The sequence below is a fragment of the Desmodus rotundus genome, chromosome 6 (genome assembly GCF_022682495.2).
Source record: "Desmodus rotundus isolate HL8 chromosome 6, HLdesRot8A.1, whole genome shotgun sequence".
Lineage (NCBI taxonomy): Eukaryota > Metazoa > Chordata > Mammalia > Chiroptera > Phyllostomidae > Desmodus > Desmodus rotundus.
In genome coordinates, this window is record NC_071392.1 from 57,561,469 (window position 1) to 57,587,632 (window position 26,164).

At 38.7% G+C, this 26,164-nt stretch overlaps 1 protein-coding gene across 1 annotated transcript in view; it reads left to right on the forward strand.

Moving 5' to 3' along the window:
* The window catches only part of HECW1 (HECT, C2 and WW domain containing E3 ubiquitin protein ligase 1), an 803,434-nt gene that overhangs the window by 427,233 nt on the left and 350,037 nt on the right, over nt 1-26,164 (forward strand). The gene's annotated exons all lie outside the window — the stretch shown is intronic.

Genomic DNA, 26,164 nt, shown 5'->3' on the forward strand with positions numbered 1-26,164 from the left:
GAAAGTCTATTTTATGTATCTAAGCTTCTGTTACTATTTAGTTTGTGGGCTTATTGTGTTCATTAGATTCCACATATAAGTGAGATCAGGTGGTATTTTAATTTCACTGACTGGCGTAATTCACTTAGCATAATTTTCTTCAGGTCTATCCATGATGTTGCAAAATGTAAAAGTTTCTTTTTTTTACTACTATGTACTATTTTGTTGTGGAGATGTACCACTGGTTTTTTATCTATCATCTGCAGATGGGCACTTAGGCTATTTCCAGCACTTGGCTATTGTAAATAGCACTGCTATAAACACAGAGGTGCATATATTTTTGTATTGGTATTTTGGGATGCTTGGAGTATATTCCCAGAAGAGGAATTGCTGTGTCAAAAGGGATTTCCATTTTTAACTTTTTAAAGATTCTCCATGTCATTTTCCACAGTGACTACACCACACTATATTCCCACCAAGAGTGCACTAAGGTCCCCCTTTTTCCACAATTTGGCCAGCACTTGCTACTTGCTGATTTATTCACGGTAACCATTTTGACAGGTGTGAGGAGATATTTCATTGAGTTTTAATTTGCATTTCTCTGATGGCTAGTGATAATGACCATCTTTTCATATGTCTATGGGCCATCTGTATGTCCGCCTTGGAAAAGTGTCTGCTCAGGTCCTTTGCCATTTTTTAATAGTATTGTTTGTCTTCCTGGTGTTGAATCATGTAAGTTCTTTATATATCTTGGAAATTAAATCCTTTTGCAATATTTCATTAGCAAATATGTTCTCCCATACAGCGGGTTCCATTTTCATTTTGATGATGATTTCTTTAGATGTGCAGAAGTTTTTTAATTTGATGTAGTCCAATTTGTTTTTATTTTCCTTTGTTTTCCTTGCCCTAGGCAGTACACTGGTGAAAATATTGCAATGCAAGATATCTGAAATTTTGCTGCCTATGTTTTCCTCTAGGATTTCTATGGTATCAAGTCTTATATTTACTTCTTTTAACCATTTTGAGTATATTCTGGTTTACAGTGTAAGATGATGGTCTAGATTAATTTTTTGGATGTCCCAGTCCACTTCTCCCAACACCATTTACTGAAGAGGCTGTATTTACTCAATTGTATGCTGTTGCCTCCTTTGTCAAATATTAATTGACCATAAAGATATGGTTTATTTCTGGGCTTCCAATTCTGTTCCATTGATGCATGTGTCTGTTCTTATGCAGGACTCTAGTCCAGGACCAGACGATTTTATACAGTGGCTTTGTAGTATACTATTGTGATCTCTTCAACTATGTTCTTCTTTCTCAAGAATGCTGAGGTTATTTGGGGGGGTTTCTGGTTCCATTTAATTTTTGGAATATTTGTTCAATATCTGTGAAATATGCCATTGGTATTTCAATAGGAATTGCATTGAATCTATAGATTCCTTTGGGTAGTATGAACATTTTAATGATGTTAATTCTTTCTGTCCATGTACATAGTATATGCTTACACTGATTTGTATCTTCCTCAATTTCTTTCCTCTGTGTCCTATAATTTTCTGAGTACAGGTCTTTTACCTCCTTGGTTAAATCTATTCCTAGGTCTTTTTTTTTTTTTTTTTGGTGGGAATAGTAAATGGGATTGTTTTCTTAGCTTCTCTTCCTAATAGTTCATTATAGGTATATAAAAATGTCATTGATTTATGAATACTGACTTTGTATCCCATGACATTGCTGAGTATTTACCTAATTCATTTATTAGATACATAGTTTTTGGTGGATCCTATAGAGTTTTCTATATACAATGTCATGTCATCTGCAAAATATGACAGTTTTACTTCCTCCTTTCCAATTTGGATGTCTTTTACTTCTTCTCATCTGACCACTGTGGCTAGGACTATCAGTATTAGGTTGAATAGGAATAGTGAAAGTGTACACCCCTGTATTGCTCCTGCTCTTAAGGGAAACATTTTTAATTTTTATCCATGTGTATCATGGTGGCATTAGTTTTATCTCATTTTGAGGTATGCTTCCTCTATTCCAACTTTGCTGAGTTTTTTAATCATAAATCGTCCTGGATTTTATCAAGTGCTTTTTTCTGCATCCTTTGAGATGTTTGTGTATTTTTTTGTCTTTAATTTGGTTTATATGATATATCACATTTACTTCTGTGAATATTCTACCAACCTTGCATCCTCAGGATAAATTCCACTTGATCATAGGGTGTGATCTTTCTGATGAATGTCTGGATCTGATTTGTAATATTTTGTTAAGGAATGTAGGCTCTCTGTTCATCAGTGATGTTGGCCTGTAATTTAAAAAAATAATTGTGTCTTTACCTGTTTTTTTTTAATGTATGATAATACTGGTCTTCTAAAAATAGTTTGGTGAGGGAATAAATGGTGGCCAAGTAGGTGGAAGTTGAGTCCATTTGCTCTTGCACCCAACTCGGATATTTGACTGATCTGCTATCAGATAAACTGAACATTCAATGGAATCTTAGTTGATGTGAAGTTTGGAACTCAGCAAGAGGAGAAATGCTTCATAATGGTAAGGAGATTTTTTAGGTTGAAAGGCAAATATTTATATATGGTGCCGGCAGCTGTAGCGAGCCAAGACAGAGATCACAGCTTTGGAGCTTTGTCCCCTCCCAGGGCAGAGAATGCACAGACTCACACTGGTAAATACTTGGATTCAGAAACTTGGTGAGATCCATGCTACACACACACACACACAGCAAACAGCACACCAAGCTATATCCAGATCTGGAGATCAAAGACACTGCAGTACTGAGTCCCACAAAACTCCTAAAACACAGCAACACCTCACAAAAACAGGCATGTAAAGCAAGCAACCAGAGATGCAGAAACAAACATAAAGAGTCACATAAAGTGAGGAGACAAAGAAGTATCTCCAAATTGAAAGGAAAGGAGGAATCCCCAGAAAAAGAATTAAATGTGATTGAGGCAAGTGATCTCTCAGACACAGAATTAAAAATAATGGTTATAAGGATGCTCAAGGAACTCAGTGAGGACTACAGTGAAATTTATGGGAACTACAAGGAATTTACAGGGAACTACAGCAGCATGAAAGATGATATAATGACTATGAATAAGGACTAGGAAGAAATGAATAATACAACATCCGAAATGAATAATACACTGGAAGGAAATAAAGCAGACTAGATGAAGCAGAGGACCAAATCAGCAAGCTAGAAGACAGAGTAGAAACAAATATTCTGTCAGAATGACAAAATGAAAAATGATTCAAAAGAATGAAGACAGTTTAAGAGAGCTTGAGGACAACATGAAATGTGACAGCATTCACAGAATAGAAATTCCATAAGGAGAAGAAAAAGAGGAAGGGATAGAAAAAATGTTTGACAAAATAATTGCAGAAAAATTCCCTAACTTGGTGAGGGAAAAGTCACACAAGTTTAGAAAGCCTAGAGGGTAGCAATCAAGATGAACCCGAAGAGGCCTCCTTCAATACACATAATAATGAAAATGGCAAAATTTAAAGAAAAATAGATAATAGTAAAGGCACCAAGGGAGAAATAGCTAGTTACATAAAAGGAAGCTCTGATAATGATTTCAGTTGATTTCTTAACAGAAACACTACAAGCCAGAAGGGAATGGAAAGAAATATTCCAAGTAATGAAAACCAAAGGCCTGCAACCAAGACTACTCTACCCAGCAAGGCTCTCAATTAAAATGGAAGGCAAAACAAGGAGTTTCCCAGAAAAAAGAAGGCTGAAAGAGTACACCTGCACCAAACCAGCACTGCAAGATATGTTAAATGGACTGCTATAAGAAGAGGAAGAAAAAGAGTGAGAGAGAGAGGAACACACATACAAATGGGGAAAAATGAATAAGTACTTATCAATAATAAATGTAAAAGTAAATGGATTAAATGCTCTAATCAAAAGACATAAGATAGCTGAATTGATAAGAAAACATGACCCACATATATGCTGCCTACAAGAAACATACCTCAGAAAAAAAGACATACACAGACTGAAAGTGAAAGCATGAAAAACATTCCAAGCAAATGGTCAGGGAAAAAAAAAAAGACTGGCTTAGCAATACTCATATCAGACAAAATAGACTTCAAAACAAGGGCCATAAAAAGAAACACAGAAGGACACTTCATTATACTCAAAGGAAGATTCCATCAAGAAGACATAAACATTACATACATATATAAACCCAACATAAGAGTACTTGAAAATATAAGGAAAATCTTGGAAGACTTCAAGAAAGGTAGAGACAGCAACACACTTACACTAGGGGATTTTAACACCCCACTGTCAACAATGGATAGATCTTCCAAACAGAGAATCAACAAGAATACTGTGGCATTAAATAATACTCTAGATCAAATGGACTTAATTGATATATGCAGAAACTTTCACCCAAAGAAGCAAATTATACATTCTTTTCAAATGCACATGGAACATTTTCAAAGAAAGGCCACATGGTAGGACACAAAAGAAGCCTCAAAAATTTCAGGAAATTTTACATCGTATCAGGCACATGCTTGGATCACAATGGCCTGAAACTAGAAACAAGAAAAATTATCTTCTGGCCAAGATGGAGGCAACTTTGCCTCCTCTCACAACCAAAAGGACAACAACAAATTTAAAAACAAAAAATAACCAGAATTGCAAGAAAAACAAACTGCATGGAAGTCCAACAACCAAGGGGTTAAACAAGAAACATTTATTTAGACTGTTAGAAGGGACAAAGACGGTGGGGTGTCAATGTAGCAAGGCAGTGGCTGGAGGACTGGGTGGACAAAATGGCAGCTGGCAGACTGGACAGTCCCACATTTGTGTACAGATAAACTGGAACAACTGGGGAGCAAGACAGACCACACAACCTACGAATCCAGTGCAGAAATAGAAAGTCTCAATAACTCTGGTAAAAACCTCTGGCAGTTGCAGCAGTGGGAGAAACTCCCAGCCTAACAGGAGATTCATTGGAGAGATCCACAGGATTTTAGAATATACCCAAATGCACCCACTGGATAATCAGCACTGGAAGGGTCCAATTTGCTTGTAGGTGGTGGAGGAAGTGACTGAAACCTGGCAGAGAGCAGAGCAAGTGGCATTGTTCCCCCTCAGACCCATCCCCCACATAACAGTACCACAACACAGCAATGTTGGTTGCCCCACCCTGGCAAATACTTAAGGCTCCACCCCTTACAATGTAAAAAGCACACCAAGATGAAAAATATGGCCCAAATGAAAAAACAGACCAAAGCTTCAAAAATAGAACTTAACAATGAATAGATAGCCAACCTATTGGATGCAGAGTTTAAAATACTGGTAATCAGGATGTTCACAGAAATGGTTGAGTATGGTCACAAAATAGAGGAAAAAGTGAAGGCTATGAAAAATGTAATAAAAATAAACATGCAGGGAACCAACAGTGACGGGAAGGAAACCAGGACTCAAATCAGTGATTTGGAGCAGAAGGAAGGAATAAACATTCAACCAGAACAGAATTAAGAAACAAGAATTCAGAAAAGTGAGGAGATGCTCTGGAACCTCCTGGACAACTTTAAACATTTCCACATCCGAATCATAGGGGTGCCAGAATGAGAAGAGGAAGAGCAAGAAATCGAAAACTTTTTTGAAAATATAATGGAGAACTTCCCCAATCTGTCAAAGGAAATAAACTTTCAGGAAGTCCAGGAAGCTCAGAGAGTTCCAAAGAATTTGGTCAAAGGAATCACACACCAATCACATTATAATTACATTACCCAAGATTAAAGATAAGGAGGGATGGGAAAGATGGTGGCAAGGTAGGTGGGAGCTGAACCCACTTGCTCATGCACCCAACTAGCACACCTAACTGATCTTCTGAAGAACAGAGTGAACAGGCAATGGAATTCTAGCTTATATGTTTGAAAGCCAAAGATTGCAGAGGATGTTGAAAAACAGATGGTAAGGAGATTGTGTAGGCCAAAGGGAAGGTCCCTGGAACTTGCGCGAGGACTGCAGCTGCTGTGGTCCTGCGGTCAGTCTCCAGGGACCGTGGCTGCCAAAGGACACTTGAAGTAGAGCCAAACTAGTGATTGTAACCTCGCAGTTCCCTCCGCTCCCAAAGCATGGGAGATAGTCCCACACCAGGAGAGACCTGGATGCTTGATGTCACTGGGGGGATAGAGATGCAGTAGGAGGCGCACAGTGGTGGTGTTCCCTGGCTGGGACTGTGGTCTCCAGCTGGGACAGTACCGTAGAAATTGGGGAACTGGGTGACACCTGGTGATAGGAGGAGCTGGGCTGCAACTGACAATGACCCAGGTCATCTTGAGACTGGTCAGAGAATTGGGCTGTGTGAAAAGCTGGGTGATTGTTAAGAACCGCCAGGTGCAACCAAGGGGAATTTGCTCAAAAAAAAAAAAAAAAAAAAAAGGCTATTAGCTACTGGGCAAGCAACTGTCCTGCTCCACCACAGGGCCAGGGAAGAGGGAGGAAGAGGGGCTCAATTTGCTCCAAATCAGACTGATCAAAGTGGGGTAGTTGGGGCTCAAAGGGGTAGCAGTTACCAGAAAGATTTAATTAAATAGGGGAACTGAAACGCTCTGAAGGGACTTTGCACATTCAAAGCGCCCAGGCCAACAAAGAGGGAGGAGGGGTGCTAGTTGCTCCCACTCCATGCACCTCAGGGAATAATCAAAAGGTGGCACAACAAGGTGGGTTAAAAGCACCAGCCTGGTGCATATGGACAGTGGGGGCCACTCAGCTCTCTGAGGGCTTGGGCTGGAGGCTGGACAACTGTGAATATTGTAGTGAAGCCCCCAAAGCAGACCACAGGAAAGGAAAAAAAAACCAGAGCTCAGTCCACCTCTGCCTGGAGCATCCAGGAAGACCAGTAGAACCCGTTTAGTGGGCTTAAACTCAGTAAAAGGCTTCTTATTTCCTTCCAAGTGTAAGAAAATAAGACCTGTAACTATGAAAGGACCCAGAACAGATACACAGAGAAATCAGAGGCCTAATGCCAACAACTGAGACAAAATTCACTCTGCTATCCTACAGAACTTGCTTTTTATTATTTTCTTTTTATTTTTTGTAATTATTATTATTTTGTTATTTTTTTAAAATTTCTCTTCCTTCCATTTAGTTTTCTTTGTTTCTCTGATTTCATTGTTTGACTGGTATTCTTTGTTCTCCTTTGCATATTGTGTTTTAATTTCTCTTCCTTCACTTCACTTGTACTCTTGGTCTTTCACTTTTTATTATTTTTATTCAAATCATGTATTTCTTGTCATATTATTGTTGTTTCAATTCCCAAACACCACCCTTCCCTGGTCTTGATCCACTGCACTATCTTCCTGAGCTTTATCACTGTTGTGGTTAATTTATACTCTTACATATTACACCAACTTTCTAGCCCTTACTCTCACTATATCTCACCATCTAACTTAGCATAAGTGCTCTACCTTCTGGAGTCAGCTCACATTCTTTTTCCCCTCTAACAAGAGTTTTATCTCTTTTTCACTTTTTATAAAAGTGGGCTAGTTGGGTGAAATATCATGGTTATTGCTGTACTTCTCCAAAGGATCTCCTATCTCTTTTCTACTTATTGGTACTTTAGTCTCATAAAATACTCTCCTGCTGCCTTAATCCATTTCACTTTGGCCCAGCCCCTGATCACATACAAGAAAAGGTCAGAGTTGTTCACATCAATAAACCCTCTGGAGGAAAGAACTTGCCAAAAAAGGAGCTACCAACAGGTAAAACCCAAGTACAACAAGAACACCCACAAAAATGGAAGAAAGGGCAAACCTAGAGCATCCAGACAAGGAGGACAAATAGACCACACCACTGAATCCCAGAGAACTCCTACCGTAGAAGTCACCCTACAAAGACAGTTAGGAAAGGAGAGCATCGGGAATCACCGAAAAGCAAAATGAATCACATAAAAAAATGAACATAAATGCATGAATGGGTCTGGAGAGCATTACCCTAAATGAAATAAGCCAGGCAGTGAAAGAAAAATGCCATATGATGTTATGGAAAAGAGGAATCTAATGAACAAAATAAACTAAGAATCAAAATAGAACCACAGTTCCATTTTTAGTTTTTTGAGGGAATTCCATACTGTTTTCCACAGTGCTTTCACCAGTCTCCATTCCCACCAACTAGTGTTACCTTCTCTCCAAAGCCTCACCACCACTACTTGTCTGTTGATTTATTATCATGGCCATTCTGATGGATGTGAAGTGGTATCTCATTATGCTTTTAATTTAGCAATATACTAAGTGAAATAAGGCAGGTGGTGATAGACAAATACCATATGATGTTACCTATAAGTGGAACCTAATCAACAAAACAAATAAGTGAGCAAAATATAACCAGAGACATGGAAACAAAGAACCAACTGACAGTCATCTGAGTGGTTGGGGGAGGAGGATAATGGGGCAAAGAAGGGGAACGGTCATCAAGGACCATGTATAAAGGACCTATGTACAAAGTCTATGGGGGATGAGGTTTGAGTATGGGAGCTGGGGTTTTGTAGGGCAGGGGAGAATAATAGGGAGTCAATGGAGACAACTGTAATTGCACAAAGATAAAAAAGTAAAAATATTGAAACAGGTAAAAAGTATATAACTACTGACATGGAAACATGGAACAGTCTGACAATGAGAGGAGGGTAGGTGGGAAGGTGATAATGGTCGAAAGAAGAGGAAAAACTAGCTAAATATCTTGCACACATCACCCACAGACATAGACAACATTGTGGGAATTGACCATGGAAGTGATGAGTAGGATGGGCAGAGAAGGGCAAAGGGGAAATATTGAGACAACTGTAAAAGAATAACAAAAATAATTTTTAAAAGAACCTGTTTCCCCTTGTTTAACCTAGAGCTCTTTTTTTCTTGGAACCCTCCTCCCCATCATGTAGAAATCAGTTTGGGAGATAGAATAGGACACTGTTTTTTGTTTTTTGTTTTTTTTATACATAAACACACTTTCAGTATTGAAGTTAAAGAAATGGACACAACATCATTTGGAATTTTTCTTCAGAACTTTTTCAGGAGCAGTTTTTGATGTTGCTTTCTGGCTGGAGTTGAATTATCTAGAAGTTGCCAAGGTAGCTCAGTCTTGTATTGCTCACTTTTCCCCATTACTCTACCCAGAAACCTTTTTTGGTTGTTGTTCAAGTACGGTTGTCTTCATTTTCAGCCCACATGGCCCCCCACCCATCCCAACCTCCCACCGTTGAACCTACACCCTTTGGCTTTGTCCATGTGTCCTTCATACATGCTCCTTGAGGGACCTTTCCCTATTTTCCCCCATTATCCCTCTCCTTCCTCCCCTCTGGTTACTGTCAGTTTGTTCTATATTTCAATGTTTCTGGTTATATTTTGCTTCCTTGTTTGTTTTGTGGATTAGGTTCCACTTATAGGTGAGATCATATGGTATTTGTCTTTCATCACATAGCTTATTCCACTGAGAATAATGCTATCCAGTTCCATCCATGCTGTCATGAAGGGTAGGAGCTCCTTCTTTCTTTCTGCTGCAGAGTATTCCATTGTGTAAATGTACCATAATTTTTTTTATCCACTCATTTACTGGTGGACATTTAGGTTGCTCCCAGCACTTGGCTATTGTAAATTGTTCTGATATGGACATTGAGGTGCATAGGTTCTTTTGAGTTAGTGTTTCAGGATTCTTAGTGTATAATCCAAGCCCTGGAATTGCTGGGTTGAAAAGCAGTTCCATTTTTAGTTTTCTGAGGAAAGTCCATACTGTTTTCCACAGTGGCTGCACTAGTCTGCATTCTCACCAACTGCACTAGGGTTCTCTTTTCTTCACAACCTCTCCAGCACTCACTGTTTGTTGATTTGTTTATGACGGCCATTCTGACTGGTGTGAAGTGGTATCTCATTGTGGTTTTAACTTGCATCTCTCTGATGGCTAGTGATGCTGAGCCTCCTTTCATATGTCTCTGGGACCTCCGTATATCCTCCTTGGAGAAGTGTCTCTTCAAGTCCTTTGCCCATTTTTTAATTTGGTTGACCATTTCTTAATAATAAACCCTATAATGTAGCTATGAGAAAAAATTGCTCTCCATTTAATCAGTGTTCTACAAATAGAGTTAGGTGTTTGTTTTTTTTTTTTTTTCTGTGTATTGTTATTCCTGATTTTAGGCAGAGCTATTTTGAGTGTTAATTTTAAACTTAATTGAAAGTGAAACCTGAGTTGAAAGTCAGGTGCCTTGCAAGGTTCTAAGAAACAATAGATGCATTTTGCATACTCCATTTATTTCCTTCCTGCTTCCTTCCTCTTTGGAGAACTTTTGCACAGGTTCTAGTCCACTTAACTTTCATTAGTACTAAATAATGGTGTTGGCTAAATGGCACTAGGCAACCTCTTGTGAATCGAGTTGTTTTATTTTCCCCTTTATATCTGACCACAAGAAATGAGGCAAAACTGGATGCCCACTCTCCTGCATATCATGACCTATTTTACATAACAATTAGCAGTGCTCTTACTCCATATTGATATTCCTGCCTATTCTTTTCTAACCTCCTATCTCTTCAAATGTAGGATGACCCATACAAAGTTAACTATTCTTACAATTTTCCAATTCTCAACCCTTTCTGACTTCCATAAGTTTATGAGTGGTATAAATGAATCACTATACTTCAGCTTTCTCAGACTTAGGTTATTGTTACTCATACCTCTTCCCAAACACCTAAGTGAAAATATTTTTCAAATATCACCCACACATTGATGCCTTTATTGTCTTAGGTTCATTGAGGCAATAATGGGTCTCATTATTTACTCAGCTATGACCAGTAAAGACCTTTCTTCCTCTGGCACCATCTTCCCTTTCTACCTGGCCCTACCATTATCCTGGGTAATCAGAGTCCACATGAATGACCTATCACATATTATAAGTTCCTTACCTCCTAAATCTCACTGAACTTCACTTCCATTCATCACCAACCATCTATTCCAAAATTTAACTAGATCTTGTTAAAATACCACAAATTCTCCAGCTGTCTCTTTATAAACTATTATCCTTCCATACACAACCCCATCTTTCTAACTCTCTGTTCCTTGATTACTTTGGGTCATTCAGTCACTCAGTCCCTCCATTAATCCCTTGCCATCAGTCCTCCAACATGTCTTCAATCTTGGGAATCCAATCTTGGGAACTTATGTTCTCTTCCTCTCCCACAACCTAGGCTTTCACTGATATTTCAGTCCAAAACTCTGCCACCCTTCCTCCTTGCCTGTCAGACTTTCTTCTCTTTTCTCATTTGTCCTATCTGTTCCACCTGCTACTAGGCCTGATCCATGTATGGGTCACCTCCTTAGAACTACTGAAATGCAAATCTTAGTGTTTCATTTGCATGATTCTGATCCTTTAAAAAATGTATTGTTTTCAGTTCCAGTTGTCCCACCTTTTTCTCCATTGCTCACTCCTATCCCATCACCCCCACTCCCAAGTCAATCCTCCCCCATTGTCTGTGCCTATGAGTCCTGTATTTGTGTTCCTTTGCTTTCCCTTTCCCTATCTTTTCCCCATTTGCCTTCCTTCCCCTATAGTCACTGTCAGTTTGTTCTTTTCAAGTCTCTGGTTCTGTTTTTCTCATTTGTTTGTTTTGTTGATTATATTCCACTTATAGGTGAGATCATGTGGTATTTGTATTTCACTGCCTGTTTTATCTCACTTAGCATAATACTATCCAGTTCCATCCATGCTGTCACAAAGGGTAGATGTCATTGGGATAAGTCCAAATTTTGGCCAGGAGGCTGTTCACAATTTGGGTACTACTTTCTCATCTAATTTTATTTCACAGAATTACTCCCATTTACATTTAAGTCTTCAATCCATTTTGTGTCTATTTTTGTGTATGGTGTAAGTTGGTTGTCTAGTTTCATTTTTTTTGTTTGTTTGTACCAGTCCAGTTTTCCCAACACCATTCATTGAAGCGACTGTCTTTGCTTCATTGTATGTTCTTGCCACCTTTGTCAAATATCAGTTGGTCATACAAGAATAAGTTTATTCCTGGCCTCTCTGTTCTATTCCATTGATCTATTTGTCTGGTCTGGTACCAGTAAGAGTCTGTTTTTATTACAGTGCCCTTATAGTATAGTTTGATATCAGGAGTTGTGATACCACGCTGTTCTTCATTTGCAAACTTGCTGAGGCTCTTTGTGGTCTGGTTTTGGTTTCATATAATTTTTTGGAATATTTGTCCTAGTTCTGTTAAGTGTACCATTGGTATTTTAATAGCGAGTCACAAAACCATAAAAATGCTCAAAGAAAACATAGAGAGTAAAATTTCAGATAGTCAATGTAGAAATATATTTGCTGGTATATCTCTTAAGGCACTGGAAACAAAGCAGAAAATAAACAAATTGAACTACATCAAATTAAAATCTTCTGTACAGCTAAAGAAACCATCAGCAAGACAAATAGAGAACACACTACTTACAATAGCCAAGATTTGGAAATAGCCTAAGTGCACATCAGTAGATGAGTAGATGAAAAAGCTATGGTACATTTACACAATGGAGTGCTATGCAACAGTAAAATGAAGTTCTTACATTCTGCAACAGCATGGATGGACCTGGAAAAAATTATGCTAAGTTTAATAAAGCAGTTACTGAAAAAAAATACATGATCTCACTTATATGTGGAATCTAATGAACACAATAAACTAGCAGACAAAAATAGTAACAGAAATTTAGATACATGAAACAGGCTGACCGCTGCTGGAAAGGAGGGGTGTATGGGATGACACATGCTAAAGGGATTAACCAAAGAACACTCATGCACAACCCATGGACATGGACAATAATATGGAGATTGGCTGGGGGAGGGGAGCCCATGTTGCTGGGTGGAGGAAGGGAAAGGGAGAAAAAATAGGAATAACTATAACAGCATAAAAAACAAAAATAAAATATCAAAGGAAAAATATGACTCCCATTATAATCCAGACAGGGTGAGCCATCCACAATTCCCAAAGGGACCCCAGCAGCTGTGAACTTCAACTCCTTGTCGATGGCTCTCTCTCTCCTTGGGATGTTCTTACCATGTTTTCTTCATCTGGTTGATGCTTACTTATATGCTAAGACTCATTTAAGGCCTCCCATCTTATGGGAACTTGTCTCTACGGATTCATCAGACTCCTTCTTAACTTCATTGTCACCTATCCTCTCTCTACCTATTCATCAAGTGGAGCCTTTGGGGGTCCTTACTTATAGAACTTTCATTGCCTATCTGCAGTATAAGACTGTGTGCTTTTAAAATTAGAGGTGTATGGCTCTAATTCTCCGGCACTTAAGGGTGGTGACTATGTCACTAGTACCCAACTCAAAGTCAGTGCTCAGAAAGTGTGCGTAAATTACTATATAAGTTTCCACTTCCTCTGAGACATTAGATCCTTTATTACCAACACTCTTCTAATCTCTGCCTCAGTTGATCATTTTGGAAGTGCTGCTAGTTTGTATCATTGTCATTTAAATATTTCTTACAGTTAGCTACTCTATTTTCATTTCAGTAAGTTGAATGGAAATTCTATTTATAGATCTACTTCATATCTTTTCTGAAGCAATATGGAATATAATAAATTAATAAAACATCTTATTTCTATGAGTCACCTATGTGTAATAATGCAAACCAAAATAAATATGACCAGATGTTACAACACCAGTCCTAACATCTGTCCGGAAAATTAAAGATGGTAGACCTACATCAGTAGTTCTCATCAGGGATGATTTTATTCCTCAGAGGCCATTGGGCAATGTCTACAGACATTTTAGATTGCCATAACTTGGGAGGGATTGTTATTTGGTAGAGTGTATATATCTACTATATCCATTGCTATTGATAGGAATACCTAGATCAAACCAACAAACATGAATTATTAAACTGGGGTTTGAATAATATGTTATGAATCTCTTGACTAAATATTTAGGCCACAAGTGCAGTCCAGGTTGCTCAGTTGGTTACAGCATCATCCTAATATACCAAGATTATAGATGGGGTTGATCTCCAGTCAGGGGACATACAATAAACAACTAATGAATGCATAAATAGGTGGGTCAACAACTAATGCTTCTCTTTCCCTCTCTCTCAAAATCAGTAAAAAATACTTTTAAAAATATACATTTAGGACACAAAGGAAATTTAAGATTTGATCTAAGGAATAATTTCTTCCAATATGGAGCTTATTCAGTGTTAAAATATATTATTACAGTTACACAAAAGAGTAACCTGGGAGTCATTAAACACTACGAGTGCCAGGCTCCACACCAACAGGAATCTAATTTGATTAGTCAAGGATGGGACCCAGTAATGGGTATTTTTATGAAAGTTCCTCAAATGATTCTAATGCAAGTCCGTGCAATATATCAATAGCCTAAAGCAAAAGTAACAGTTCCAACAACCTGTGTTTAAGCAAAAGAAAATTAAATTTTTATTATGTTTTCAATACTTTTTTATTATTTTATTTTATTTTTTAAAAATTTTAATGTTGTTCAAGTACAGTTGTCTCCATTTATCCCCCACCACTCCTACCCACTCCACCCATCCCCAACTCACCCCCTTAATCCTACATCCCTTTGGCTATGCCCACGTGTCCTTTAAACAGGTTCCTTGATGACCCTTCCCATTTTTATCCTGATAACCCCCTTTCCCCCTCCACTCTGGTTGCTGTCAATTTGTTTTTTATTTCAAGGTATCTGGTTATATTTAGCCTGATTGTTTTGTTGATTAGGTTCTGCTTCTAGGTGATATCATATGGTATTTGCTTTCACCGCCTGTCTTATGTCACTGGGCATCCATGCTGTCCTGCATGGTAGGAACTCCTTATTTCTTTCTGCTTAGTAGTATTCCATTAGTAAAAGTACCACAGTTTTTGATCCACTCATTCACACATGGGCATTTAAGTTGCTTCCAACACTTGGCTATTGGAAATAGTGCTGCTATGAACATTTGGGTGTATAGGTTCTTTTGAAATGGTGTTTCAGCGTTCTTAGGGCATAATCCCAGCAGAGGAATTGCCAGGTCAAAAGGCAGTTTCATTTTTAGTTTTCTGGGGAAATTCTGTACTGTTTTCTACAGTGGCTGCATGAGTACACAGTCCCACCAACAGTGTATTAGGTTTCCTTTTCAGCACAGCCTCTCCAGCACTTCTCTGTTCATTTGGTTATGAGGGCCATTCTGACTGGTGTGAAGTGATGTCACATTGTGGTTTTAATTTGCATCTATCTGATGGCTAGTAATGCTGGATGCTGAGCATACTTTCATATTTCTCTGGGACCTCTGTAGGCCCTCATTGGAGAAGTGCCTTCTTGGGTCCTTTACACATTCTTACTTGGGTCATTTGTCTTGCTATAGTGAATATGTGTGATTTCTTTATGTATTTTGGACATCAAACCCTTGTCTGAGATATCATTTGCAAATATATTTTCACATACAGATGGTTCTCTTTTCATTTTGTTGATGTTTTCTTTAACCATGCAGAAGTATTTTGCAGTATTTTGATGATGTCCATTTGCTTATTCTTCCCTTTATGTCGCTGGCTGTAGGGGACATATTGGTGATTTTCCTGCCTAAGTTCTCCTCAAGGACTTTTACGGTATCACGACTTATATTTAAGTCTTGTATCCACCTTGAGTTTATTTTTACTTATGGTGTAAACTGCTGTTTGAATTTCATTGTTTTGCGTATAACTGTCCAGATCTCCCAACGCCATTTGTTGAATAGGCTACTTTTACTCCATTTCGTCCTTTGGCCATCTTGGTCAAATATTAATTTATCATAGAGACTTGTGTTTATTTCTGTGCTTTCTGCTATGTTCCATTGATCTCTCCATCTGTTCTTATACTAGTACCAGATTGTTTTGATTACGGTAGCCTTGTAATATAGTTTGATATCAAGTATTACGATCCCTCCTACTTTGTTCTTATTTCTCAGAATAGCTACGGCTATTCGGGGTCATTTATGGTTCCATATACATTTTTGAAATGTTTGTTCTATATCTGTGAAATATGTCATTGGTATTTTTATTTTAATACGGGTTGTATTGAATCTATAAATTGCTTGGGGTAGTATGGACATTTGATGAAGTTAATTATTCCAATCCATGAACACATTATATGCTTCCTTTTGTTTGGGTCTTCCTTAATTTCTGTTTTTACTGTTTTGTAGTTTTCGATGTACAGTTTTTTGCTGCCTGGGTTTGGTTTATTCCTAGGTATTTTATTTTTCTTGTTGCTATAGCAAATGAGATTTTTTCCTAATATTTGTTTCTGATATTTCATTATTGCTGTACAAAAATGCCTTCAATTTCTGAATACTGACTCTGTATCCCACTGTTTTGCCAAATTAATTTATTAATCAAGTAGTTTTTTGGTGGAGTCTATAGGGTTTTCTATGTCTACTACAATATCATCTATAAACAGTGACAGTTTTACTTCCTATTTCCCAACTTGGATTCATTTCATTTCTTCTTGTTATCTAATCACTGTGGCTAGGACTTCCAACACTATGTTGAATAGAAGTGGTGAAGGTGGACATCCTAGTCTTTTTCCTGATCTTAGTGGAAAAACCTTTTGCTTATGCCCATTGAGCATGATGTTGGGTACAGGTTTATAATATTTAGCCTTTATTATGTTGAGTAATGCTCCCTCAATTTCCACTTTGCTTAGTGTTTTTATCATATATGGGTGATGTACCTTATCAAATGCTTTTTATGCATCTATTGATATGATCCTGTGATTTTTGCATTTCCATTTGTTTATGTGATGTATTGTGTTTATTGACTTGTGAATATTATACCATCCTTGCATCCCTGGAATGAATCCCACTTTATCATGGTGTATGATCTTTTTAATGCATTGCTGGATGCAGTTTGCCAATACTTTATTTGATGATTTTAGCATCTATATTCATCAGAAATATTGGCCTGTAGTTTTCTTTGTTATGTCTTTATCTGGTTTGGGGATTAGGATGATGCTGGCTTCATAAAAAGAGTTTGGGAGTCTTCCATCTTCTTGAATTTTTTTTTTAATTCAGTTACAATTGTCTGCATTTTCTCCCCATCCCTCCACCCCACCCCAGCCAGTCCCACCTCCCTCCCCCACTTCTACCCTCCCCCTTGATTTTGTCCTTGTGTCCTTTATAGTAGCTCCTATAGACCCCTCTCCCAACTATCCCCTCCCCACTCCCCTCTGGCTATTATTACATTGTTCTTAATTTCAATGTCTCTGGTTATATTTTGTTTGCTTTTTTTCTTTTGTTGATTATGTTCCAGTTAAAGGTGAGATCATATGGTATTTGTCCCTCACCGCCTGGCTTATTTCACTTAGCATAATGCTCTCCAGTTCCATCCATGCTGTTGCAAAGGGTATAAACTCCTTCTTTCTCTCTGCTGTGTAGAATTCCATTGTGTAAATGTACCATAGTTTTTCGATCCATTGATTTGCTGATGGGCATTTAGGTTGCTTCCAGTACTTGGCTATTGTAAATTGTGCTGCTATAAACATTGGGGTGCATAAGTTCTTTTGGATTGGTGTTTCAGAGTTCTTAGGGTATAAACCCAGATTTTTTGGAATAGTCTGAGATGGATAGGGGTTAGCTCTTCCTTAAATTTTTGTAAATTTCTTCTGTTAATCCATTTCTTCCAGGGATTTTGTGTTCTGTGAGCTTTTTTGTTATTGCTTTTATTCCACTAGTTGTTATCAGTCTGTTCAGGCTTTCTGCTTCTTCATCATTTAGTTTTGGAAGGTTATATTTTTCTAGAAATGTGTCCATTTCCCCCAGGTTTTCAAGTTTCTTGGCATATAGTTTTTCATAGTAATTTCTTACATCCTTTGTATCTCTGTGGTGTAGGTTGTAATCTACCCTCTTTCATTTCTGATTTTATTTATTTGGGTCCTCTCCCTTTTTTGTCTTGGTGAGTCTGCTTAGAGGCTTATTGATTTTGGCTTATTTATCTTTTCAAAGAACAAGATCCTGGGTTTATTGATTCTCTGAAATGTTCTTTTGATTTCTATGTCATTTAATTCTGCTGTGATCTTGGTTATTTCCTTCCTTTTACTGGCTCTGATCTTTGTTTGTTTTTGTTCCTCCAGTTCTTGTAGATGTAAGGTTAGGTTGTTTATTTGAAATGTTTCTATGTTTCTTAAGTTCGACTGTATCGCTATGAACTTCAGCCTTCTCAGGATTACCTGCACTGTGTGCCATATATTTCAGACTGTTGTGTGTCCGTCTTCATTTGTTTCCAGAAACTTTTTGATTTCTTCCTTGATCTCATTCTTAACCCATTCATTTTTCATTAGTGTGTTATTCAATATCCATGAAATTGAGTGTTTTGTGTTTTTCCCTTGAAGTTTGTTTCTAGTTTCAGTCCCTTGTGGTCAGAGAAAAATGCTTGATATGATTTCAATTTTCTTGAATTTGATGAGGCTTTTTTGGATCCTATTATGTGGTCTATCTTTAAAAATGTTCCATGTGAATTTGAAAAGAAAGTGTATTTTACTTGTTTGGGATGTAAGATGCTATATATGTATTTATATCTGTTAAATACATTTGAACTAAGGTATTGTTCAATGCCACAATATCCTTGTTGATATTTTGTTTGGAACATCTATCCATTTTTACTGTGGGGTATTAAAATCCCCTAGTATAAGTGTGCTGCTGTCTATATCTTTCTGGAAGTCCTCAAAGATTTTCCTTATATATTTGGGGGTGCTCCTGTGTTAGGTGCATATGTGTTTACAATATTTATGTCTTTATGGATTCTTCCCTTGAGTATTATGAGCTGTCCTTCTGTGTCTCTTTTTATGGCTTTTGTTTTGATGTCTATTTTGGCTAATATAATTATTGCTACCCCAGCTTTTTTTTCCTGTCCATTTGCTTGAAATACTTTTTCCATCCCTTCAATTTCAGTCTGTGTAGGTCTTTTTTTTCTGAAGTGGGTCACTAGTAGGCAGCATAATGCATGCCATGTTTTCATATCCATTCAGCTACCCTATGTCTTTTGATTGGAGTTTTTAATCCATTAACATTTAAGATTATTGTTGATAGGTACTTATTCATTTTCCCCCATTTGTACTTGTGTTCTTACCTCTCTCACTCCTTTTCTTACTCTTCACAAAGCTATCCTTTTAGTATATATTGTAGTGCTTGTTTGGTGGAGGTGTATTCTTTCAGTCTTCTTTTGTCTTGGAACGTCCTTATTTCGCCTTCCACTTTGAGAACTTTGCTAGGTTGAGTAGCCTTGGTCACAGGCCTTTGCTTTTCATTACCTGGAATGTTTCTTGTCATTCTTTCCTGTCTTGTAGTGTTTCTGTTGAGAAGTCATCTTCTAGCCTTATCAGAGCTCCTTTGTATATTACTTCTTGTTCCTCCTTTGCTGCTTTCAAGATTCTCTCTTTGTCTTTGAAATTTGGAAGTTTAATTATGATGTGCCTTGGAGTAGGCCTCTTTGGGTTCATCTTGATTGGGACCCTGTGTGGTTCCTGAACTTGTTGGTTTTTTAATGTGGACACTGGCCCACAGTGTCTGCAGTGTTGTGGATGAGACAAAACAAATTCACACGGACTACCAAGTCCTGTGGAGAAAAAGGGATAGCATGGCAACTCTCTCAAGGGGAGAGCACCACGACCCTTGTCTTGACAGGCTTTTAGTGACTTTCTAATAGCATACATCGAAGAAGGTTTTTCATTCATTATACATGGGTTTGCTTCAGGTAATTACTTTTTACAGATAGCAACACAAAGGATGTTACTGATTACTTCTTACAGATTAACAAGGAAAAAATGTTGCAAATGCAAGGGAATGATAAGAGTAATTGGTCTGGTTACACTTCAGTCCTTGGGAGAATTAGCACAGACTTCAGGAAGTTACTTTAAAGAAATGCAGTAAGCATTTGCCGCCTCACTCAGGGTAAGGGAGTTTTAGCAAGAGCAAGTCACAAAGCAGCCTAGGTATAATGCACGCCTGATCTCCCATAGGAGAACTGATCCGTGGGTTTGGCATCCTGTATGCCACTGCGTGCCTATGGGCTTTCCCATAGGGCTGAGCTACATTTGCCACTCTATGCAGATAGGTTCCCTATAGTTTTTCCCTTCTCTAGGTTTGGTAAATTTCCTGTCATGTTTTCAAACAGTGTGTCTGTCCCTTGCCCCTTTTCTTCTCCTTCTGGTATTCCTATGTTTTGAATGTTGTTGCATTTCATGTTGTCTTGCAGTTCCCTTAAGCTATCTTCATATTTTTTTAGTCTTTTTTCTTGTAGCTGCTCTACCTGGGTATTTCTTTCTACCTTGTCTCCTAGCTCACTAATATTGGTACTCTGCTTCATCCAGCCTCATTGTCATCCCTTCTAGTGTATTTTTTTATTTCAGATATTGTAGTCTTAATTTCTTCCTGGTTCTTGTTTATAGTTTCTACTTCCTTTTTCATGCTGTTTTATTTCTCACTCAGTTCTTTGTAGTTGTTTGTGAGTTCCTTGAGCATCCTTATAACCATTCTTTTGAATTGTATATTTGATAGTTTGCTTGCCTCCATTTCATTTAGCTCTTTTAGTGGGGAGTCTTCATCCTGTTGATTGCAAGTTTTTTCTTTGTCCCCGTATTTTAGATGATTCTTTTTGTTTTTTCTATGATCCCTGATGCTCTTTTGCTAGCTATATTCATAGGGTAAACTCCTATGTTATGAGTTATCTGGGACTCTGTGTATGGTCTATTTGATCTTCTTGTCTGGCTGCTCTAAGGTTGCCCTTTCTTCCATTTGTGTAGGCTGTCATTGTACTTGCATTTTACTTGTTGGTGGCTCCTTTGTTGGTGAGTTCTCCCCTCCAGCAGCTTTAATGATATTCACAATTCCCACCTTGTCTTATATGTGATCATGGGCAGGGCAAAGGCAAAATGAATTAAGACAACCTTAGAGTATTCTATGGGATTTAATGTACCAACAAGTAGAGAACAGATAAGAGATCCTTTGGAGAAGTACAGCAATAACTGTGATATTTCACCCACCCAGCCACTTTTTATAAAAGGTGAAAAAGAGATAAGACTGTTTGTAGAGGGTAAAGAGATGTGAGCTGACCCCCAAAACAGAGCACATATGCAAGTTTAGATAGTGAAATATAGTGAGAGTAAGGGCTAGGTAGTTGTTATAGTATGTGAAAGAATAAAGTTAACCACAATGGTAATAAAGCTCAGGAAGATAGTGGAATTGACCAAGACCTGGGTAGGGTGCTGTGTGGGATTTGGTACAACAATAATATGACAAGAAATACATGATCTGAATAAAAAGAATAAAAAGTAAAAGACCTAGAGTAGTGTGTTACTGGAATACAAGTGAAGTGAAAGAAGAGAAATTAAAATGCAATATGAAAGAGAGAAAAAAGAATACCAGTCAAACATTGAAAGCAGACAAGCAAACAAAACAAAGAAAATTAAACTGAAAGAAACTAAATAGAAAGTAAAATATAAAAATAATAATAATGAAATTATAAAAATAAAAAGTAAAATGCAAGTTCTGTAGGATAGCAAAGTGAAATTTCTGTGGTTTTGGCTTTAGCCTTCTGCTGTCTCTCTGGATCTGTCTTTGGTCCTTTCTCTGCTCCAGGTCTTATTGTTTTACACCTGGAAGAAAAAAAAAACCAAAAAGCCTCCTGCTGACTAAACCTGCCAAGAAGGTTCTAAGGGTCTTCCTGAATGCTGCTGGCAGAGGGAGGCTGGGCTCTTCCCCCCCCGCCCCCCCCCCCTGCCCCATTTCCTGTGGTTCTGAGAGAAGAGGGCTCGGACTTGGCTACAATATTCACAGGTGCCCAATTTCCAGCCCAAGACCTGAGAGTGCTGCTTGGTCCCCACTGTCCATGTTCACCTGGCTGGCGACTTTAATCCACCTTGTTGTGCCACCCTTTGATTAATCCATTAGCTGCACTGAGTGGGAGCAACTGGCTTCCATTCTCCTCCCTCTTTGCTAGCCTGGGTGCTGTGCATGTGCAAAGTACCTTGAGGGCAGTTTAGATCCCCTATTAATCTCTCTGGGGACTACTCCCTTTCATCAGTCCATGAGGCACCCTGATATGGAGCAAAATCACTCTCCTCCTCCATCTGCTTTGCTGGCTGAGCTGCTCCACAGAAGACGTTCTTGGACAGTGTCTGAGAGCCTGTTTTGAGTGAATTACCCTTGGTTGTGGGCAGCTGTTCTTATCAAGCACCCAGCTTTTCACACAGCCCAAGTCTCTGACCAGTCCTGAGACTATCTGGGTCATGGTAAGTCATGGTCCAACTCTTCTCCCACCTCCAGGTTTCACCCAGCTACCCAATTTCTCTGGTATTGTCCCAGCCAGTGACCAGAGTCCCAGCCAGGGAACATTGCCTGCTGTGTGTCTCCCACCGCATCTTTATACCCCTAGTGGATTTCAAGAATCCAGGTCTCTCCTGGCACAGGACTGGCTTCCCTGCTCCAGGAGGGGAGGGAGCTGTGAAGTTACAATTACTGATCCAGCACTCCTCCAAAGCCCTGCAGCCACAATTCCTGGCACTCTGTTGGCCCACACAATCTCCTTACCGTTCATTTTTAAACATCCTCTGCCATCTTTGGCTTCCAAACTTCATATAAGGTGGTATTCCCTTTGCTGTTCACTCTGTTCTTCAGATGATCAGCTTGGTGTCCCAGTTGGGAGCATGAGCAAGTGGGTTTAGCTCTCACTACCTTGCCACCATCTTCAAATCTCCCCCCATTTTTCTTGTTAGTTAATTTGTTCGTTAGATTCCACAGATGAGTGAAATCACATGGTATACCTTTTTCTGACTGGCTTATTTCACTTAGCATAATGTTTCAGGTCTGTCCATATTGTCGCAAATGGTAAAATTTACTTCTTTATTATGGCCAAGTAGTATTCCATTGTGTAAATGCCCCATAGTTGTGGTTTTTTTGATATATTTATTGATTATGCTATTACAGTGGTCCCATTTCCTCCCCTTCACTCAACTCCATCCTGCCCACCCCCTCCCTCCCACATTCCCCCCCTATGGTTCATGTCCATGGGTCATACTTATAAGTTCTTTGGCTTCTACATTTCCTACACTATTCTTACCCTCCCCCTGTCTATTTTCCACCTATCATTTATGCTATTTATACTCTGTACCTTTCCCCCCTCTCTCCCCCTCCCAATCCCCTATTGATAACCCTCCATCTGATCTCCATTTCTGTGGTTCTGTTTCTGTTCTAGTTGTTTGCTTAGTTTTCTTTTGTTTTGGTTTTAGGTGTGGTTGTTAATAACTGTGAGTTCGCTGTCATTTTTACTGTTCATATTTTTTATCTTCTTTTTCTTAGATAAGTCCCTTTAACATTTCATATAATAAGGGCTTGGTGATGATGAACTCCTTTAACTTGACCTTATCTGAGAAGCACTTTATCTGCCCTTCCATTCTAAATGATAGCTTTGCTGGATACAGTAATCCTGGATGTAGGCCCTTGCCTTTCATGACTCGGAATACTTCTTGCCAGTCCCTTCTTGCCTGTAAGGTCTCTTTTGAGAAGTCAGCTGACAGTCTTATGGGAACTCCTTTGTAGGTAACTGTGTTCTTTTCTCTTGCTGCTTCTAAGATTCTCTCCTTACCTTTAATCTTGGGTAATGTAATTATGATGTGCCTTGGTGTGTTCCTCCTTGGGTCCAGCTTCTTTGGGACTCTCTGAGCTTCCTGGACTTCCTGGAAGTCTATTTCCTTTGCCAGACTGGGGAAGTTCTCCTACATTATGTTTTCAAATAAGTTTTCAAGTTTTTGTTCTTCCTCTTCTCCTTCTGGCACCCCTATAATTCAGATGTTGGAACGTTTCAAGATGTCCTGGAGGTTCCTAAGCCTCTCCTCATTTTTCCGAATTCTTGTTTCTTCATTCTTTTCTGGTTGGATGTTTCTTTCTTCCTTCTGGTCCACACCATTCATTTGAGTCCCAGTTTCCTTCATATCACTATTGGTTCCCTGTACATTTTCCTTTGTTTCTCTTAGCATAGCCTTCGTTTTTTCATCTAGTTTTCGAACAGATTCAACCAATTCTGTGAGTGTCTTAATAACCAGTGTTTTGAACTGTGCATCTGATAGGTTGGCTATCTCTTCCTCGCTTAGTTGTATTTTTTCTGGAGTTTTGAAGTGTTCTGTCATTGGGGCCTTTTTTTTTTTTTTTGTCTTGGTATGTCTGTTACTTTAAGGGGCGGAGCCTTAGGTGTTCCCTGGGGTGGGGTAATGCTGGTTGCCATGCTGTGACGCTGTATGTGGGGGAGGGGCTGAGAGGAAGCCGTGGCACCCGCTCCACTCTCTACTGGATTTCAGCCACTCCCTCTGCTACCCAGAATCAAATTGGGCCCCTCTGGTGCTGGTTCCCGAGTGCGTGGGCTTGTGCACACTCTAGGCCCGTGTGGGTCTCTCCAACGACCTCTCCTGTGAGGCTGGGAGTCTCTACTGCTGCGGCCCCAACCCCCACGGGTGTTTTCACTCAGAGGTCTGAGGCTTTATTTCCCCACGCTGGAGCCCTGGGTTAGGCGGTCTGCTTCACTCCCTGCCGTTCGTCCTCGTTTATCTGTGCACGAGTGTGGGACCGCAGGGTCTGCTAGTGGTCAGACTGCCTGCCCCATTCGTCCCACACTCTGCCAGTCTCAGTCCCGCCAGGGCCACAGGAGTCCTCTCCGCCTCGGTGCTCTTCTCCACCCCTCCTACCGGTCTGGATGAATGTTTCTTTTTTTATCTACTTGGTGTCGGACTTCCTTGCCGTTCAATTTTCTGTCAGTTCTGGTTGTACGAGGAGGCGCAGTGTGTCTACCTACGCTGCCATCTTCCCCATAGTTGTTTTATCTATTCATCTGTTGATGGACACATGAGCTGCTTCCATATATTGGCAATTGTGAATAATGCTTTAGTGAACTTAGGGGTGCTTATTTTCCTTCAAATTAGTGGTTTAGATTCCTTTGAATACATTCCCAGAGGTGGGATCACTGAGTCAGGTCAAATGGCCTGAGTAAAAGGCCATTTTTAATTTTTTGAGGTATCTCCACACTGCTTTCTATAATGGCTACATCAATTTGCATTCCACCCAACAGTGCAAAATGGTTCCCCTCTCTCTACATCCTCATCACCATTTGTTGTTTGTTGATTTATTGATGATACCCATTCTGACAGGTGTGAGATGGTATATCATTGCAGTTTTAATATGAATTTCTCCAATGATAGTGACAGGAAACTTATTTTTTACATCTATTGGCCATGTGTATGTCCCTTTGGAGAAGTGTCTATTCAGGTCCTTTGCCCATTTTACTTCAATTGGGTGATTTATTTTTTTTAAATTGAGTTTTGTAGGAATTTTATAAATTTTGTATATTGAACCCTTATTAGATTTATTGGCGAATTTGTTCTACACTTCTGTGAGTCATCTTTTTATTTTGTTGATGATTTCTTCTGATGTGCAAAACCTTTTAGGTTTGATATAGTCCCTTTTGTTTATGTTTTTCTTGTTTCTCTTGCCTAGGGAGATATATCTCATAAAAAATTGCTACAAGCAATGTCTGAAATGTAGCTGCCCATGTTTTCTTTTAGTATTTTTATGGTTTTGTGTCTAACATTTAGCTTTTGTCCCAATTTGAATTCATTCTTGTGTGTGGTGTAATAAGGTGGTCTACTTTAATTTTTCTGCATGTATCTCCAATTTTCCCAACATCATTTATTAAATAGACTCTCTGTAGCCCATTGTATGTGCTTGCTTCCTCTGTCAAATATTAAATGACTAGAACGGTGTGGGCTTATTTCTGGGCTCTCTATTCTGTTCCATTGATCTTTGTGTCTGTTTTTATGCCAGTACCATGCTGGTTTGATTGCTATGGCCTTATAGTATAGTTTGATATTAGGTAGCGTGATTCCTCCAATTTTGTTCTTCTTTTCCAAGATTGCTGTTGCTTTGCAGGACCTTCTGCGGTTCCATATAAATTTCTCAAATATTTCTTCTAGTTCTTTGAAATATTTCATTGGAATCTTGATAGGAATTGCACTGAATCTATACATAGCTTTGATTAGTATGGACATTTTCGTTACGTTAATTCTTCCTATCCATGAACAGTGTATGTGCTTCCACTTATTTGCATCTTTTTTTTTGCATTTTAATTTTATTCTATTGTTTATTTTAATTTTAATTTTTAAATTGTTGTT